Source organism: Sorex fumeus, unplaced genomic scaffold (genome assembly GCF_029834395.1).
Source record: "Sorex fumeus unplaced genomic scaffold, SorFum_2.1 ptg000014l, whole genome shotgun sequence".
In the NCBI taxonomy this organism is placed as follows: domain Eukaryota; kingdom Metazoa; phylum Chordata; class Mammalia; order Eulipotyphla; family Soricidae; genus Sorex; species Sorex fumeus.
Genome location: NW_026606071.1, coordinates 2,016,698 through 2,037,355, shown reverse-complemented (window position 1 = coordinate 2,037,355; position 20,658 = coordinate 2,016,698). Strand labels below are relative to the sequence as shown.

Here is a 20,658-nt window from a genome sequence, read left to right as displayed (position 1 = left end):
CAAGCCTATGAATAGGCAATGACTAATAAAACATATCGTAATAGAACTGAGGCCACTATCAGGAACTTGAGGAGGAAATGCGAAATGTGAGGACAAACAAGGGATCTAGGGATAGAAGTGGAGAGAGCAAACCTGGCACTTTAGTGATGGGTGTTGTACAGTAATATTAAATGCTTAAATATTAATACTACTGTAAGCCATATTGCCTTAATAGTAATTAAAAAGTAAAATAAGATTCTAGAGATATTTTAATGTTTATCATCTATTTTGAGACTTTTCTGGAAAGCAATTTACTCTCATTATGTTAAATTGGTTAATATATGCTTACACTGGTAAAAGAAGTATTTCTGCCTCCATGTTTTGGTTATTTATACTTTTTAAAAAAAATTATGTGATATTTTGCTATTTAAAAATGTTACTTGTTAAACTTAAATTTTAAGAATCTAAATAACATATTATTTTATTCAGTATGCAGGAAAGAGGAGATATTTTAATATAATTTAAAATATTTTTCATCTAAAATATTTTCACAATAAAATGAAATTTAAGTTACCTAACAATTGATTTCTGAGACCCAGAAGTCACACCCATGAGCCACCCTCTGCTGACTCCAGATAATCTCCTTATCAGCCACCCTCCAGAACTCACCGCTGCTTCTCCCAGAAGGGAGCATAAAATGAGGCTCCCATAATCATGCCACCAGACTCGAGCCAGGCTGTTTTCACTTGGGGCGCCCCAGAGAAGCGTTGGTGAGAGTCCTCCCTGCCTTAAGGGACCTAACCTTGGCAGCCAACCTCTACTAGCCAACTGCCACCACACTACAGGCCGCTTTTCACATACTCGGGCTAAGACTCACATATGCGTGAATATATTCCTGGACACATCATAAGATACTTCCTAACCATTTTCCATAATCACCACACCATATTTGATGTGGTTTAGACAGTAGGTAACAGATCATAGAGAGAAATATATACATAGCCCTCTCGGAGAGCCTGGCAAGCTACCAAAAGTATCCCACCTTGCATAGGCAGAGCCTGGAAAACTCCAAGTGGCGTATTTGATTTGCCAAAAACAGTAACAATAATGGGTCTCATTCCCCTGACCCTGAAAGAGCCTCCAATATGTTGGGAAAGAAGAGTTAGGAGAGGCTGCTAAAATCTCAGGGCTGGGACGAATGGGGATGTTACTGGCACCTACTAGAGGAAATCAATGAACAACAGGATGGCAGTGATACAGTGACGGTGAACAATCAAAATAATATGAAACCTATAATAAATCCTTACACTTTGTGAAGCTTGTGGATTTTATAATTTTGAATCAATGACTTTAAGAATATGTACTAGTTTGATCTGTAGCTGGAGCAGAGAGCCTACCCCAAAGAGCCCTGAGCAGCCCTACCGTGACCGTGGGCCTGGTTACTATCACACCCTGGAAGGAGCCACAACTGCCCTGATGCCGAAGAAGGTGATCGAAAAGAAAGTTTTGGGAACAGTAAAATGGTTCACTGTAATTCAGTGTAAGGAAAGGATACGGTTTCATCAACAGGAATGACACCAAGGAAGATTTGTATACCAGACTGCCATAAAGAAGCATAACTCCAGGAGGTACCTTTGCAGTGTAGGAGATGGAGATACTGTGGATTTTGATGTTGTTGAAGGAGAAAAGGGTGTAGAGGCAGCAAATATTACAGGTCCTGGTGGAATTCCAATTCCAGGCAGTAAACAAGCAGCAGATTGTAACTATTATAGACACTGTCTATGTCGCAGGGGTCCTCTACGCAATTACCAGCAGAATTATCAGAATAGTGAGAGTGGGGGAAATAATAGGGGACTGGAGAGTGCTCCGAAAGGCCAGGTGCAACAATGCTGGCCCTACTGCGGGCAACATTTCCTACCTTACTACATGCAGAGACCCTGTGGGCGTTGGCCACAGTATTCCAACCCTTCTGTGCAGGGAGAATTGATAAAGGGTGCTAACAACCAGGGTGCAGGAGAAGGAGGTAGACCATGGAGGCAGAACATGAATTGAGGTTATAGACCACGATTCCACAGGGGGTCTCCTCGCCCAAGACAGCCTAGAGAGGACAGCAAAGAAGATAAGGAAAATCAAGGAGATGAGACCCAACGTCAGCAGCCACCTCCACGTTGGTACCGCCGCAACTTCAATTACCCACGCAGATGCCCAGAAAACCATAAACCACAAGATGACAAAGAGACAAAAGCAGCCAATCCACCAGCTGAGAATTTGTCTGCTCCCGAGGCTGAGCAGGGTAAGGCTGAGTAAATGCCGACTTGCCATTTTTACCATCATCCGGGTTGGTCATTCAATAAGAAGAAATGAATATGAAATTCCAGCAATAAGAAATGAACACAAGATTGGAGCTGAATACCTTAAGTGCTTGATTTTTGCCCATTGACCAGATAACCAGAACTATGTGCATTATCTATACATCATGGAATTTTTATTTTATTTTATTTTACCTAAAGACGTCTCTGTTTTGGTAATGACAAACATGTTCTTAGAAAAAGAAAAAAAAGAAGCCTGGTTTTTCTCAATACATCTTTAGCACTGTCCTATAGCACTGTCCTCCCGTTGTTCATCGATTTGCTGGAGCAGGCACCAGTAACATCTCCATTGTGAGACTTGTTGTTACTGTTTTTGGCATATTGAATAAATCAAGGAGAGTATCTCGCCAGGCAAGCGAGATACTCTCAGTAGCTTGCTGGGCTCTCCTAGAGGGGCGGAAGAATTGAACCCAGGTTGACTATGTGCAAGGTAAACGTCCTACCTGCTGTGCTATTGCTCCAGCTCAATAATAATAATAATAATAATAATAATAAAAAATAATATCCTCCTGAGGATCTGGAGAGATAGGGATCTGAGAGTAGGGAGGGCACTTGCCCTGCCGACCTGGGTTTGATCCTTGGCATCCCACAGGGTATCCCAAGCACCCCTGAATTCAACCCCTGGCACCGCATGGTTCTATGTGCCATAACAGACTCCTGAGCACCAAGATGGGATTAACACCATCATTTTTGTGGGTGTGACCCTTACAAAGGTCTTGTTTAAAGGTTTTTAATTGCTTCATATCTGGTCGAGTTGAGATTTTTAGGAACCTCATTTTTAATTTGTAATAAAAAGTTTGCAGCTTGATTTTTTTCAAAAAAGTCAACAAACTGCAAGCACCTGTTAATAAAGGTCATAAATAATTAAAAAAAAGAAAACAAATGTACTAAATTCTTAGTGAAAGGTCATAACTAAGAATATCAGCTATACAATGTGGGGAATTATCTGGCTACATCAAGAAAGGAAAGAAAACAGAATAAATTTGTCCCTGAAGATTACTAAACTGGTAAATTTTTATGGAAATGTTTAAGAATTAATAAAATTAATGTCTGAAAAATGAGATTAAGAGTAATGAAATTTTATCATCATAAATAAAGATGGGTGAAAAATTTTAGGTTTGTGTTTTGGTAACCTTCAGATCGTGTAATAAGTTATTTATAGATTAATAAATGTGTGTATTGCTAAGTATCATTGACTTATTTAATAACAAGTAAAGCTTTTTCCATGAGTGAAAAATTTTGTACTGCACTTTAACATTTCTAGGTAGTTAAATTGGCAAATGCGGGGGCATTCCCAGCTCGTCCTTCACGCCCTACCAAGGTCACAAGTTGCCCCGCACGAGCGGCTATCAGGCACGGCCATGGCTCCAGAGCACAGAAACCAATCTCATAATTGTCTCACTCTCAGCAGAAATACTTCCAGACTTAATAAGTAAAATACCAGAAATCCAAAATTGCGCAGCCGCTATTGCGGCCGTGCAACATCATTTCATTTTTGTGACCAGCTGTAGAAAACAAATTATTTCCCAATGCCTTTTCAGCATGTCTGATTTGGGGGTGTAAACTCTAAATAATAATGATGCATCTTTTGTCGAAACTATGAATCTAATCAAAGTAGATAGAGTGGTAACTAGAATTCATCTGCCTCACTGGCATTGGGAGGGTTGGGGGGGTTATTGGGGTTCTTCGTGGTGAAAAATAAGTATTGGCAAAGGGAAATGTGACCGAGACTTAAACCTGAAGGCTTTGTAACTTTTCCCATAGTGATTCAATAAATAAATAATAAATAAATAAAATATGAAAAAAATAAAATAAAATGGCAAATGGTAAAAAACAAGCCTGATACAATGAACAAGTCTATTTAATGTCTAACACTAAATTACATGGGCTTAAGAGATAACACAAGGTTTAAAGTTTTGTCTTGCATATAACTGACTGGGTTCAATCACATCCCTTGAGTATCACAAGGAGTAATCCTTGAGCACAGACAAGAGTATGCCATGAACCGTAATGAGTATGACCCCCAAATCTAGACTAAACTAGAACTTCTATGTATATCCTAATTAAATTCCTAATAAATTAAAATACATTCTTTTTTTGCATGTAAATGTACAATATTTAAAGAATCACATACTATTCATAAAAAAGTTAGATTTGGGTAACAAAAATAGCACATTTCTTCCTCCCACATATCACTTATCTCTCCTGCACTTCTTCATAAGGTTATTTTATACAGGAAAATATGTACAAGATAAATAAAAGCTGCAATCTCAAATCTACTTGTTTTGGATTTAACACTTTGCATACATATATACACATTTTTATCTTTATACATTCATAGCAATATAAATATAGCTATATCTGTGTTGGTATTCATGTATTAACATATTCATAATTTATATTAACATAACATATTAATTAATAAAACATTCTTATGGTGTTAAAAAGTCATCAATTATTTCTTCTTCTGCTTTAACTGTTAGATCCAGCTGAATGTCTGACTCTTTTTCTTATCTCACATTCCTAAAATATTATTTGTGGATTTTTAATGTTTTTTGTCTAATTTTTCATTTTGGGAGGCTGTGGCTTATTTATCTCCAAATTCACCCATTTGTTCCTTGGTTGTGTTAAACACATTGATGAATTTATAAAAAGTTTTGTTCTGTGTTTTTCTTTCATAAACTTTCCTTTTGGTGTTTTCTTAGCATTTCAGTATCATTGCTTGTATTATCCTTTTGATCTTATATATTGTCAACTTTCACATTGAGAGTGCTCAGCATCCTAATCATAGTAATTTCAAGTGATCTGTGTAATAATTCTAGCCTGTATGTCATATTTTATTCTGTTTGGAAAGACAGCTTTCTCTTTCCAAAATGTCATTTTTCTTGCTTTTGGTATGCCATGTAGTTTCAAAACTTTTTGTTGAGAGCCGTGTATGTACTGGACTGAATTCAATATAATTCAATATAAGAATTGATAGTAATCTATATATATTTATATATACAAATTATATATGATATTGCTATAGCTATAGATTCTGGTGTCTTCTAATTCTTTTCGTGTTCTTGCTTTTTCCTTTGCTCTTAGTGTTAAACTCTTTCATGGATACCTGTTAGGGATACCCTGTGTTTTTCAGTCCTGTCATCTAAAATGTACAGATATTAGATTAGAACTTGTTGGCTTGGTTGTGAACCATAGGAGACAGTCAGCATTTTATGAACTTCAAACTGAATTTCAGTATTTTAATAGATGTGTATCTCTGGGCTGTGTCTTTCGCAAATGTTCTCCAATTATATAGTTAATTTCCCCCTAGAACCTAATCTGGGTTCCAGAATTCCTAATATATTTCCTGGAAGGCCTGACTCCTGTGGATTGTGAGACATACACTTTATGTAAGACCAAATGAACACATATTAATGGACTTGGGGTGAATTTAATTTCTCCAGCTGAGGAAAAAGTTCAGAACTGAGCTGCAGAAAAGTCCCTTTTCTCAGAAATGTAGACTTTAGTGTAGAGAAGACCCTGGCATATATTACTCTAATTTCTCTTCCCCTTCCTCTATAGAACACCAGTTAATTTTTTTAGATTTGCACTGAAAAAAACCTGATGGGATTGATGGGAGAAAATTTCTCGAAAGTGTTTAGATTTCCACTAAGTTTTAACCCCTATATTTTCTTTTACATGCGATCTACAGTTAGACAAAAAATAATTCACTATTACCAGTTAAGTGCTTTTGTTTGGTTGGTAGGTTCGTTTTTTTGGGATCAGACTTGGTATTGCTCAGGGGTTATTTTCGCTAAGCACTCAGAATAATCCTGACAGTGCACAGGGACCATATGGGATGCCAGGGTTAGAATCCACTGTGATCACTTACAAAGTATGCACCCTACCAGCTGAACTACCCCTCCAGCCCCATTTAAGTTTTCTGAATAGTTTGTTGTCACAGTGATTTTAATGACTGGTGAGGAGATCTTAGCTACAACTCCAGATTTTCTTCATTACTGGGTAGAACTTATTGGCAAAATAAAATACCTTATGACTACTTATATAGCATTTTTAGATATAGTAAGAATGTAAAGAAAATAGAAAAGAATGTAAAGATTGGGGTAATTAATCTTCATTACTTAGTTCTTACATCCATTTGTTTGATTCTAGCATCTGCGCAGTTATGCTAATATTTGCAGTTCTTTAGTTGGCCTCCAGTCACCCACTATTTCTTCAATTTCCTAAATTCCTATGAGAATATCAGTAAACTATTAAATAATTTAGCTGGAGCAATAGCACAGCAGTAGGGCGTTTGCCTTGCATGCTGTCAACATGGCCGACCCGAGTTCGATTCCTCCGCCCCTCTCGGAGAGCCCGGCAAGCTACCGAGAGTATCTCGCCCACACGACAGAGCCTGGCAAGCTGCCCGTGATGTATTCGATATGCCAGACACAGTAACAACAAAGTCTCCAATGGAGACGTTACTGGGCCCGCTTGAGCAAATCAATGAAGAACGGGAGGACAGTGATACAGTGATACAGTGATTAAATAGTTAATGATGGCTACCTAAGTACCAGGTTGTAAGTGTGACACTATAAATAGGTATCTTCCATAATTGAATATTTAGGAGAACAAGCATAATTTTCTTGGTTACACATACATCCTTGACTCTATTATCTAATCCATTACCCAGTTAGATATTCGTGAATGAATCTCTTATAAATAAATGAGACAGTCAAAATTAAGGAATCTTACAAAATTAAATAAAAACAATATTCAGTTTGGAGTTATTTACTGTAAATACATAACTTAAATTATAATACCCAGACATGTACATGTTTGCTTAAGATTTGGAAAATTCAAACATTCTGACTAAAAACAGTCTTATGTTTACGTGATATCAGTCAATCCCATAAGAGATCGTCTTCATTGTTTTTGTTTATAATAGAAAGTAATTTCTTTTCCTAATAAATGCAGAATAATTTTATTTTTTCTTATTTTTATTTGTATGAATTGTTTTTATTATATTTATTTATTCAATCACTGTGGGAAAAGTTTCAAAACATTCAGGTTTAAGTCTCAGTCATACAATGATCAAACACCTTTCCCTTCACCAGTGCTTATTTCTCACTATTAAGAACCCCAATATACCCCCCCTCACCCCTCCCAATGACTGTGAGGCAGATGATTTCTACTTAAATTTCTATCATTTTGCTTACAATCATTATTTCGACAAAAGATGCACCATTATTGTTTAGAGTTTTCACCCAACAGTCAGAACTGTTGAAAAGGCATTGTGTAATAATTTGTTTTCTATAGCTGGTTATTATGAGAACCAGATGATGTCAATTTTGGATTTCTAATATTTTACTTATTAAGTCTGGCAGGATTTCTGCCAAGAGCCAGATAATTACGAGGTTGGTTTTTGTGGCTCTGGAGCTATGGCTATTCTGGAGAGCCACAAGTGGGTGGCAACTCGTGACCTCGGTAGGGCATGCTGGTAATACCCTATTTCCCATGAGGTTGCAGTTGCCCCGTCACCGCCAGCTCAAACCTGGCTTTCCAATAAGCTCTGAGGCGGCGGCCACCTTGCTGCCTGGGGTGAAGAAGGTGAAAGGGAGCAACACCCTTTCCCTCCCAGGGAGGCATAAATGCAGAATAATTTTAGTTGAATGAAAGAGGAGGATTAAGTTAAAAAAAAATATATTGAAACCACAGCTCATAAGCTGCCTGAGCCCATGTGCTGCCTGCATCTCCCCTCTTGAGATGTGTACTTTCATGCTTTCATGTCTAATGCTAGGATGTGTGTAGGGTCTCTCTCTCTGCCCTTGGAGAAGCCCATGCTCTCTCTTGAGTACATTGCTCTCTCACTCTCTCCCCCTCCACACCTTATAAATCCTGCAAGTAAAATCTATTTATTTCACTGCTGGTCTACATATATATATATATATATATATATATATCACAAACACAAATACAAATAATAAACACAATATGCTTTTTATATCATAATTAAACAAAAACAAAGTATACTAATATTGTTTATATTAAAAATAGAAACATCTGTTTTTCTACAGCTTTTCTTTGTTTTATTTAATCTGTTAGAAAGAAAATCCTTTACTCAAATTATCTTGAATTTTATATATATTGTTGGTATAGTGCCATATCAAATTTATTAGCAAATGAAAGATATAGCTGGACAAAACTTAGACATAGAAGAATTTCCTTTTCCTGGTGGATACATTTTGTGAACACAATTTGTTCTTTTATATTGAATGTGTGTAATTTTATAGAATTCATTATTGCAAAACTAACAAACTGCATGCTTCTTAGCCCTGATTCTCACTTGTTTGCGTTGTATTTGAAGAATTCCTCAGGACCAAAACATAGTTTATTAGTACAGCCCTTTCTGTGTATGATTAAGGCACTGGGTTGAATCCTAGTACTACATGGTTCCCTGAGCAAGACTTGAAAGGGACCTACAAACTCTGGATTGGGTGCAGTTCCCAACTGTAGGATAACAATTGATTTGTTCCTTTTCCCTTTCCACAAGGAGCTTAGGTTTATCAGGTTACAACCATCACAGTTCTCCTGAGTCACTCCCATTTCTTTGTTTATCTGTAACCACTTCTCTGTGCTCTCTTCCCCAACCAATTAATCAGCTTTTCCTCCTAATCAGACTCTTAACTTGTAAGGTCAGATCCTTTTAGGACACTGAAATTGTACTGTAAGTTAATATTACCTTTCTCCTCTCCTTATGTCTTTTGAATAGTTTACTCTATTTTATTTATTTATTTATCTATTTATTTTATTTTTCTTTTTGGGTCACACCCGGCAATACACAGGGGTTACTCTTGGCTCTGAACTCAGGAATTATCCTTGACGGTGCTCAGGGAAACCATGTGGGATGCTGGGAATCGAACCTGGGTTGGTCGCGTGCAAGGCAAATGCCCTACCCGCTGTGCTATCACTCTAGCCTTTTGAATAGTTTATTTTAAAGCAAAGTCTTTTTTGTATAGATTCAGGAAGATAGTTAATGTTATGCTTTTGTAACTTGGGATTTAACTGGCTTCAAATGTTATTTACTCCAGGACATCTGCTTTCTCGAATTAAGCCTTAGTTGCCCTTAGTTCCTAGCACCCCAAAAAGCAGGGCCCTGACGAGGGGACTGAATTTGACACAGAGCAACCTGTGAGCTACCCTGACCTCAAAATGGGCCAGGCCAAAATGCCATGATTGTTATCTATAAGTTAAGAGCTTGGTTATAGACAAATGCTGTCATGATCCAAAAGTAACGATGAGACTAGGACCCTGCTAGTGATAGAAAAGACTGATCTGGCCTGAGCACTGTAGTCTGAGATTGAGATGACCCCAGGAAAGCAATTCTATAAGCTTAATGTATCCCTTACTGTGTCCATAAAAACTGATTAATATTATGAATGCTTATATGTTTGTTGGACAAGGAGAGGAGAAACACACCCATGGGATTCCGCCCTTGGCTGGGTCATCCTGCTGAGAGGGTATCGGTCCGAGAAGAAGTATCCCCTGAGGGAAAGAACTCTACCCCATTGACTGTGACCACACCTATGTGCAAACCCCAACCCCTCTAGACTGTAAGAGTGGGCTGGGGGATCCAGATCCAGATTCCAGAGCCAAAAGGAGGATGAAGGGGGATCGAGAAGGAGAATGAAGTAGCATGGGGGAAGAAGAAGCAGGAGGAGAATCAGAGAATGGAGATGGGAATGGAAGAAACAGCAACTGAAACCAACCAGCCTGGCCCTTGTTTCCTTCCTTCAAGTGCCCATCGCCATCGACCTTTCTGGAGTGGGGGAAACGTCCTGAGACTACTGAACGCGGGTGATGGGAGAGATAAGACTGCTACTGTCCTTTTGTGTTTACACACCCAACACTATCAAATTTGTCACAGAAGCATTAAAAAAAAAAAAAGAAAGTGCTTGGAAAGTGAAAGGGGGTTAAGGATACAAATGAATAAATTTATATCATTTGACAGTATAAATCACACACCAAAAATCATGTCACTCATTAATGATTTAAAATAAGGCATATTCAAAGGAAAATCAGATAACTGGATAAATAGAAAATAGAAATATTTTCTTGGAGATAATAATTTATGCTTTGTGTTTCTGTTCTATTGCCTTATATGATGCTTCACTTGAAGGGTGAAAATTTGCGTGACTTTATCTTTCAAATTTGGGTATATTGCTTCCATATAATCCACCTTGAATGAGTATGGGTTCTATCATATACTTTATATTATTGAAGCATATTATATCTACATCAGCCACATATAAATGATTTTAATCTTTATTTATTATAAGAAAAGATTATTTGGGATTGGGATTGTATATGTCAACTCCTAATATTCCCTTAAGACAAAATAACATTGAAAATGAAATAGTGCTCAAGCAAATAGATGAACAATGGGAGGACATTGCTACAGTGCAGTGCTATATATTTAAAAAATAAAGACACAAAACAATGGATAAGGAGAAAATCAAAGTATATTTAGGCTTTCCCAAGAGAGAATTATAAATGAGTATTTTTATAAAAGCATTAAGTTTGGTTAATTTTTGCAACCTCCTGATGTATGATTTTCTTTAACTTTATACTCTTTGTGTAAGAAAAATTGAAAAGTTTAAGAAAATATCTTTATTTAATAAAAATGTTCTATCTTATGTATATATATATACATATTTTTTGTTTGCTGGCACTAATGCCATACTGAGAGGATATAATAGCACATTGATATTTCAATCAATTTTATTACAAAACTGAAGAGTATGTCTTCAATCTAATGTTCCAATACTATAATACTAGTTAGCAATGTTCAGTAGCACATTGTTATCATATTAATGTGTATTTGTGGAAAATTGCCCATGCTTCTGTGTGTGTGTGTGTGTGTGTGTGTGTGTGTGTGTGTGTGTGTGTGTTTGGGTACAGCTGGAAGGGAGAAATTCACTTTTGACAGGAGAGAAACAACAGCTACATTTGCTAAGTTCTGTTTCTATAAAAAGAATACCTGCTAGCCTGCTGACATGCGGCAGACTAAACTGCAATGTTGAAAGACTAAGGCCAGCTGGTGTTTTTCCAGATGATTTGCATTTTTTGGATTTCAAGGTGATCCCCATTATTTTAAACGGTTGTTGGTGACTCATAATGTTAGCATCTTATGAGGATAGTAAAGTTAAACATATAAGAAATGGAGTCTGGGAAACACAAATATAAATGATCAAATCAAAGTAGCTAATCTGCGATAATTGCTATGTGAATACTTACCTTGTTGATTAAATCTAACTATTTATAAATGGTCTAAGTATAATCCATATCCTGAAGATATGTAGGCGTAGGAAATGTACAGAAATACTTGCAGAAATACTCCTTTGTTGAAAGGAAACTTTCCAATTAAATGAAAATTAGCTTGTAATAAAAATTGGATTGAATTCAGAAAAAACTATCCCTGAAAAAATACTGGGCAAAACATTGCATTTTCTTAACCTTATATCTTATTGACAGTTAAGATAATCTTTCCCACTTCCTATATATTTGTTCCCCATTTCAGACACTTGTCATTACCACATTTAGACAGTATCTCCTCTGTTATGATATGAAGATCTTGTTTAATTTCACAAGGTCAGATTATATATTCTGAGAAATTAATATAATTTCTAAGTATTCAAACTTTTAAAGACTTTATACACAGTTAACCCAAGTTTACCATATTTGCTTGCTCTATGCTATTACTATATATTGGTAGAAGGGATTAATTTTAGTGAATATTTCTAAAATTTAAATTTTATTGATATTATTCAAGTATCATTGTCACTGTATCACTGTTATCCCATTGTTCATCGATTTACTCTAGTGGGTGCCAGTAACATTTCTCTATTATTCCCAGCCCTGAGATTTTAGCAGCCTTTCCTTACTCATCTTTCCCAACTATTAGAAGCTCTAACAGGGTCAGGAGAATGAGACCTGTTATCATTACTGTTTTTGGCATATCGAATACACCATGGGGAGCCTGCCAGGATCTGCCCGTGAGGGGGGATATTCTTTGTAGCTTGCTGGGCTCTCTAAGAGACTATCTGAACCTCATCAAATATGGTGTGATATTTATGGAAAATGGGTAAGAAGTATTTTACGTTGTGTTGTGACACTGCTTTGTGGCCACAAAGTCTGGAAATTGGCCTGGAGTGTGGTGGCAGTTGGGTAGTGGAGGTTGGCTACTGGGGCTGGGTCCCATGGGGCAGGGAGAACTCTCACCCGCCCCATTCTGGGATGCTCTGAGTGAAAACAGCCTGACACCGTGTCTGGTGGCATGGTTATGGGGAGCCTCACTTTATGCTCCCTTCCGGGAGAAGCAGCAATGAGTTCTGGAGGGTGGCCGATGAGAAGATTATTTGGTGCCAGAAGGGAGTGGCTTATGGGTATCACCCCTGGGGAAAGCAGGCAGAGGATCTCTGCTCAGGGGTCCCATTGGGCCCAGAGTCTAAGATCTCTAAATTCTGCATTACCTGGGTTCCGTGGGACTTCATTCATGTGTGAGGCTCTGCCGGAGCATCCGTAAAGTGGCCTGGTGAGTGGCGGTTGGGTAGTGGAGGTCAACTGCTGAGGCTGGGTCCCTTGGGGTGGGGAGGGCTCTCACCTGCCCCACTCTTGGATGCTCCAAGTGAGAACAGCATGCGCAGAGTTCGGTGGCCATGGTTCTGGGTTCCTCATTTTATGCTCCCTTCTGGGAGAAGCAGCCATGAGTTCTGGAGGGTGGCCGATGAGGACATTATCTGGTGCCAGCAAGGAGTGGCTTATGGGTGTGATCCTTGGGTTGCTGGAGACTGGGGATATCAGGAAACCACCTACACTACCCAACTACCACCGTGCTCCAGGCCGTTTTCTAGACTCTCCAGCTGAGCCTCACACAACCCAGGTAATGCGGAATTTTTTGACCTTAGACTCTGGATTCAATGAGACCCAGGAGCAGAGATTCTCTGCCTGCTTATTCAAGTATAAATATTACATCTCTATCAAAAATTTAAAAATAATTGTTAATACTAATTAATTCCATTCATAACTATACCTAAAAAAAAATGAAAAACCTGGGAATCAGCTTAACAAAGTGCATGAAAGATTTATATAAAGGAACTTAATAAGTCATATTAAAGCAAATGAAACACACACACAAAAACCAACAGAAATACATCACTTGTTCATCTACTGGAATGACTAATATTGTTAAAATGAGAATACTACCCAAAACACTGTAGCACTGTCCTCCCGTTGTTCATCGATTTTCTTGAGAGAGTATCAGTAACATCTCCATTGTGAACTGTTTTGGGCATATCAAATACATCACGGGTAGCTTGCCAGGCTTTTCCGTGCAGGCGGAATACTCCCGGTAGCTTGCTAGGCTCTCCGAGTGGGGCAGAGGAACTGAACTTAGGTTGGCCGCGTGCAAGGCAAACATCTTAACCACCATGCTATTGCTCAGGCCCACCCAAAGCACTACATAGAATTAATGTATTCCCTATAAAAATACCCATGACATTTTAAAAATTCCCATAACATTTTGTTATTTTTTAGGTATAGTTATGAATGGAATTAAAAAATTATTCTCTTTCATTTCTAACATGCACACAGAAAAGCTGGATTTCTGCATGTTGATTTGGCAGCTTGCCGGGTTATTGTACAGGGCTATTGTTTTCAGAAGCAAAAGACTTTATATAGAGAGTCTTTAGGGTTTTCTAAGTTTAGTGACATGATATATAAAAATAATGAAAATAATGTTTTTTTGTATGATGCCCTAGTGTCTCTTTCTTGCCTAATTACTATGGCAAGAACTTCCAGTTCTTTACTGAGTAGTAGTGGTGTTGTCGTGTGCCTGTCATAGATGGAAGGCTTTCAGTTTTCTACCACTGAGTGTGATGTTTGCTGTGAGCTTGAGGTAAATGCTTTAGCTGTGTTGAGAAAAGTTCCTCCAATTCTCATTATATTAAGAGCATTTTTAAAATTTTATTATTTTTTTATAAAAAGGTTTTGTTTTTGTTTTTGTGCCACTCCCAGTGATAGTCAGAATTTATTGCTGGCTCTGCTCTCAGGGATCACTCCTGGCAGGCTCAAGGGACCATGCTGGGGTCCTACCTACTATACTATCACTCCGGTCCCACAACTTAAAAAAATAAATTTGTAGCAGGTGTTGGGCTGGAGCGATAGCACAGTGGGTAGAACATTTGCCTTGAATGCAGCTGACCTGGATTTGATTCCTCCATTCCTCTCAGAGAGCCCAGCAAGAGTATACCGAGATAGCGAGAGTATCCTGCCCACACTGCAGAGCCTGGCAAGCTCCCTGTGGAGTATTGAATATGCCAAAAACAGTAACAACAAGTCTCACAATGGAGACATTACTGGTGCCCGCTCGAGCAAATCGATGAACAATGGGAGGACAGTGCTACTAATTAATTAAAAAATTCAAACACATACTATTTCCATAGTTATTATATAACATGTAAGGTTTTTCTTTTCCTTTGATTTTGTTTTTGGTCACACTTGACTATGTTTCAGAACTTACTCCCAGCTTTTTGTTCAGGGAATTACTCCTGGCCGGACAAAGAGGACCATCTGAAGGATTGGCTTACCATTGAACTTGGATTGACTTAAGTCACTTGCCCACTGTACTATACCATCTCTCCTTCCCCATTTTGGAATTTATTTAACTTAAGATAAAACTAAATATAGAATTAATCACTTTTCCCAGAAATGGTAAGCTTTAGCTTTGAATAATTATATAATTTTGAATTCACAAAACAAGTCATAAAAATAGCAAGTTTTTATTTATGTACATGCAACATAAATAAGAGTTTAATTCATAAAAAGAATGATTGTTATATAGAATTCAAAAATGTATTAACAGAGGAGCTATAGCACAGTGAGTACTATAGTGAGTAGGATGCTTGTCGCACAGCAAACAAAGGATCAATCCCTGGTACCACATACAGTCCCATTAAGCTGGCCAGGTGTGATCCCTGAGTGCAGAGCCAGAAATAAGCTCTGTGCATTGTTGGGTGTGGACTATATAAATATCACAGTCACGGTCATCCCATTATTCATCGATTTGCTCACATGGACCCAGTAATGTCTCCATCATGAGACTAGTTGTTTCTCTGTTTAGTATATTGAACATGTCACGTGTAGCTTGCCAGGCTTTGCCGTGTAGGTGAGATACTCTTGGTAGCTTGCCAGGCTCTCTGAGAGGGGCAGAGAAATTGAATCCAGCTGGGCCGGGCTGGCTGCATGCAAGTCAAACGCCCTACCACTGTGCTATCGCTCCAGCCCATATAAATATATCTGCACATATATATTTTCATTTCATTTCATTTCATCATCCTGTTATTCGTCGATTGCCTCGAGCAGGCCCCAGTAACGTCTCTTTCATTCTAGCCCTGAGATTATATTCAAGGCTCTTTAGGAGAATGAGACCCATCATTGTTACTGGTATTTGGCATATTTGGTATGCCACGGGGAGTTTGCCAGACTCTGCCCTGTGGGCAGGCTACAATCGATAGCCTGCAAGTTTGTCCAAAGCAGGAATGAGATAATAAGATGTCATAAAAGATGTCCTGATAAGATGTCGCATGGTCGCATTTGCGGCTGCGCGGTTCCAGGAGCTGGATTTTATAGTCTCTGAGTCTTGGCCATTGATGGGATTATACGGCGCCAGGGGACCAGGTGGTGGGTGTGACCCCCGCCTACTGGAATTTGGAGGATCTGGGTGGAAGATGCTCGACTCCAGTCCGAGTAGGCTTGGAGATCTCGGCCCCGGAACCCGCGTGGCTTTGTCCCTCTGCCAGTACCTTCATGTGTGCGGAGAGTGGTCTCAGCATGGTGGTGGCTGGTCCTGGAGGTCTTCGACTGCCGGAGCCCTGGTCGGGGCGGGGAGGAATATGTGTGTGCGTACATATATACATGACAGAACTAGAAAACTAAAAACCCCATATCGAGATGATAAAAAAAATAAAATTTAGTATCCATTCATGAATTTTTAAAATAAAGAAAAATATTTTATCTGAAAATTAGGGACATAATTTTCTTAACCTGAGAAAGAAGAGAGAAACAAAATAAACAAGTACTAATAATCATACTTGATGTTGATTAAATAAATGTTCTTTTCTCCAGCAATGGAACAATGTAATTTAAAAACAGTAGCATAAAAATGTGACAATCAGCATAAGAATAAGATAGCTGAATGAAAAAAATATGTTTTCTGCCTCCCATGATAATTAAGAATCAAACATCAAGACTTGGATTAGTTACAAAAATGTGGCCAACCCCCTGTAAACAAGGGTACAAAGGGAAACTCTCACATGAAGTATATGTAAATAAATGCCCTAATCAAAATATAATTTCACTGTAGGGAAGTGATTTCATAGTCTGGTATATTATGGGGACATAATGAAGAGTGGAGAAATTCACCCATACTGATGGATGAAAAGTCTGGAGAACACCAAGCACACCATAACTTTACAAAATCCCTGATGGTGACTTCAAAGCATAATGAATTATGTTCACTAAAATAACGAAATAAATAGAAGAAAACTTCAAAAAATGCTAGAGAATTCATGAGATTAATTCTAACAGAAATGATTGAATTAAACAATTTAGTAATGCCACACACACACCTACACACACACCCATGCACACATATACAATAAAGAGGATCAACAGCATAACAACAAAACAAGAAGAAATCAGTGAATTTAAGGGGGGAAAATGGAAAGAAAAATATAAATGTAAAAGGAAAAAATTACAAAGAAGAAAATGTAAGAGGTTTATTGGGAAGATGTAAGAGGTTTATTCATCTCATAAGGGAAGACTTCTTTTGTGTCAAAATAATTTCTAGAACTTCTCCATTCAAGGAAGTAGAAATATATCCAGATCCAGAGAGCACAGAGTTCCAGACTGGCCATAGGAAAGCTTCCATAAGACTCACAGCAGATTTCTCAACTTAATGCCATAGGCAAGAAGGGAATGACATGGTATATCCAAAGTGATGAGAAGAAAGAACTTCTGGCCAGAAATACTCTATTGAGTTAGATTATAATTCATAATTTGAAGGGGTGAGAACTTTTTTCAGAAAATAAAGAAAGCCAACGCCAGTAAACTGACTCTGTAATAAATATTAAAGTGTTCTTATAAAAGAAAAAAACACTCAATTAATAAGTTAATTAAAAAATAAAAGCAACGAAAATAGAGAACGAGCTTGACATTTGCTCTTCAAGCCCATTTTCTCCCTTGAACACACATCTCTATGTCTCTGCTTGCTTTTTTCCACTCATAGAATCCTGTGTTCTCTTGTGAACATGCACATCCTCTCTTCCGCTCCTCTCATATCTTTCTCAGTAAGTTTTGCTCAATAAAACCTAAGTCGCTTCATCTAACAAAGTGGACTTGTGATACACTTGCTTTAACTTTTTTTCTGCTTTTTGGGTCACACCCAGCGATGCACAGGTGTTACGCCTGTCTCTGCACTCAGGAGTTACTCCTGGCGGTACTCAGGGGACCATATGGGAAGCTGGGAATCGAACCCGGGTCAGCCACGTGCAAGGCAAACGCCCTATCCGCTGTGCTATCTATCCAGCCTCACTTGCTTTAACTTTAAAGCAGTATATACATGTAAAACATAGATGTAAATTTTATGGTAATTTGAATATAAAATAGAAAAAAAAACAGAGACAAATGGAGCCTGATCACTGTATAAAGGCAGATATCAATATGCAAGAGAGAGGCCAGGGAAATGGTACAGAGGTCAGTTGCATGCTGTGCATCATCACACCCCATTTCTAGTCCCCACAGGAAGTGCTCTCTCCTGAAGCATTAATGGGTACAGGCTTATAGTCTTTGAGTATCAGCAGGTTTGGCTCTAATGGCCTCAAACAATTGGTAGTCCTGCTGACTGCTGACTGCTGGCAGAGCAGGGCATAACTTTTGTTTTCACATGTTGAACTTTGGGCCTGATTAGCCAAGAATTGTTGGGAGTAGTTCCTTGATTCTGTGAATACCAATTAAAAGGTCCACACGTTTTGTGAAAAAACTCAAAGGTATAATATAAAAAAAGGAACAAAATATAAAATGAAAATACCCGGAACTTTATGGAGAAAAAAATACTGCATTTATATCAATAATTTCATTAAACTCAATTGTCTTAATAAAACAGCAGACACAGTGACAAAATATGCTCATAAATAAAGTTTAACCTAGCAATGGTAATCAGTATGCTGTGTTCCAACCTTGTGATATCTTTTTCTGCTTTGGAATTATAAATGCATTAAATATAATAATAAGTAGTCTTTCATAAATGGCTTATTTTACTCACCATACTTATAAGAAACAAATGTTCATAAAACACAATGTCAATATTTGTAAAATTCATAAACATAAACCCTTAGTCCTAGAGAGTACATCAAAAGAAATTTGAATTTGTTATGCATGCATATGCAAAAGGTTTAATTTTTAAAATAAGTTTTAATTATGTTCTTCATTTATTAGTCTTTCTTGTTATTGTTTTTGATTTTGGTTCCCAGCTGGTGGTGCCCAGGGCCAACTTCTGACTCTATAATCAGGGATCACACTTGGAAGATTCAGGGGACCATATTAGATGCCAGAGTGAAACCTGGTCCAGCCATGTCTGAGACAAGTACAATACCTGTGGCATCATGCTTTTTATTATTAAATTTTATTTTTGGGGAGAAGCATACTCAAAGTACTCAGGTCTTACTCCTGACTCTGTGCCCAGATATCACTCCAGCAGGACTTGGGTGACGTTTGGTGCCAGGGATCAAATTTTGGGTAGTCCAGGTATAAGGAAAGCACCATATCAGCTATACTACACTTTAGCCTCCAAAAACAAGTTTCTAGTCCGCATTTAATTATAAAATGAAAATTGAACAAAGTTCCTTATGCTTAGGATCAGAGTTGATTAAATAGTCAATGGTATCTAGATGGAATAAAATATTATGTACACTTTGGAAGAGAAAAATCCATTATTTCAGAAGGCATATTTAAAAGTACAAATGTTTAAAGTCAGAGAAAGCTGGCATAGGGATTAAAAAGCATGCGTTGCATGTGGCCACCGATGTACCACATGGCCTTCCAAGCTTAACGGTATGTGACCCTGGAGACCCCTGACCAGTACTCAGTTGACCTGGATAATATCTGGCATCATAGAAACCTGAGAAGCACCACTTGAGGAACCCCTCCCCCAAATTTATTTATTTATACTCATATGTATGTGTAAATTATCTTAAGAATAATAAAAAGTTGACTTAATTGAGAAGATGGCTGGGAGGAAGAGGCATTTTTAAAATCACTTTTGAATTCTTAGTGAAATAAAATACCATTTACGTTCTTTGAAAGCTTGGCATTTTTATTTTTTTAATTTTTTTTTATAATTTATTTCTTTATTGAATCACTGTGGGAAAAGTTACAGAGCTTTCAGGTTTAGGTCTCAGTCATGTAAATATCAAACACATTTCCCTTTATCAATACTTATTTTTAACCGCGAACCCCAATAGAACCCCACCTCCCACCCCTCCCAATTCCTGTGAGGCAGATAAGTTCTAGTTAATACTCTATCTACTTTGACTAGATACATTGTTTCGATAGAAGATGCACAATTATTGTTTAGAGTTTACGACCCCTCCTCCCCAATCAGACATGCTGAAACAGCATTGTGAAATGATTTGCTTTCTACAACTTGGTTTAAGAATAAAATGATGTCGCGCGGCCGCGTGGTTTTGGATTTCTGCTATTTTACTTATTAACCCTGGAAGAATTTCTATTAAAAGTTAGATAGTTAAGAGATTGGTTTCTGTGCTCTGGAGTCGTGGCTGTGCCGGAGAGCCGCTCGTGGGGGGCAGCTGGCGACCTCGGTCAGGCGTGAAGGACAGCCCAGAACGTCCCCCTTCCCATGAGGCCCCTGCCGCCCCCACCCCCGGCTCAAACCTGCTGTCCACAAAGCTCCCGTGAGGCCGCCATCTTTCTTTCCAGAGAGGATTGGGCAAATGGGGCAACACCCTTTCCCCTCCGGGCAGGCATGCTGGCGCAGTTTAACACATAGTTCATTTGCTTTTCTGCTCCAAGCGGGTGGCTCTCTGTGCTAAGTCTTTGTGCTTCCGGGGCCGTGGCTGTGCCGGAGAGCCGCTCGTGGGGGGCAGCTGGTGACCGGAACGCCCCCCTTCCCATGAGGTCCCTGGAAAGCTTGGCATTTTTAAATATAAGTACTCACAGAAATATTGATAGTGATAAACTCATTTAACAC

At 38.3% G+C, this 20,658-nt stretch overlaps 1 pseudogene; it reads left to right on the top strand.

Moving 5' to 3' along the window:
* Positions 1-1,455: 1,455 nt before the first annotated feature.
* On the top strand, positions 1,456-2,286 carry LOC130021137 (Y-box-binding protein 1-like; annotated as a pseudogene).
* Positions 2,287-20,658: the final 18,372 nt, after the last annotated feature.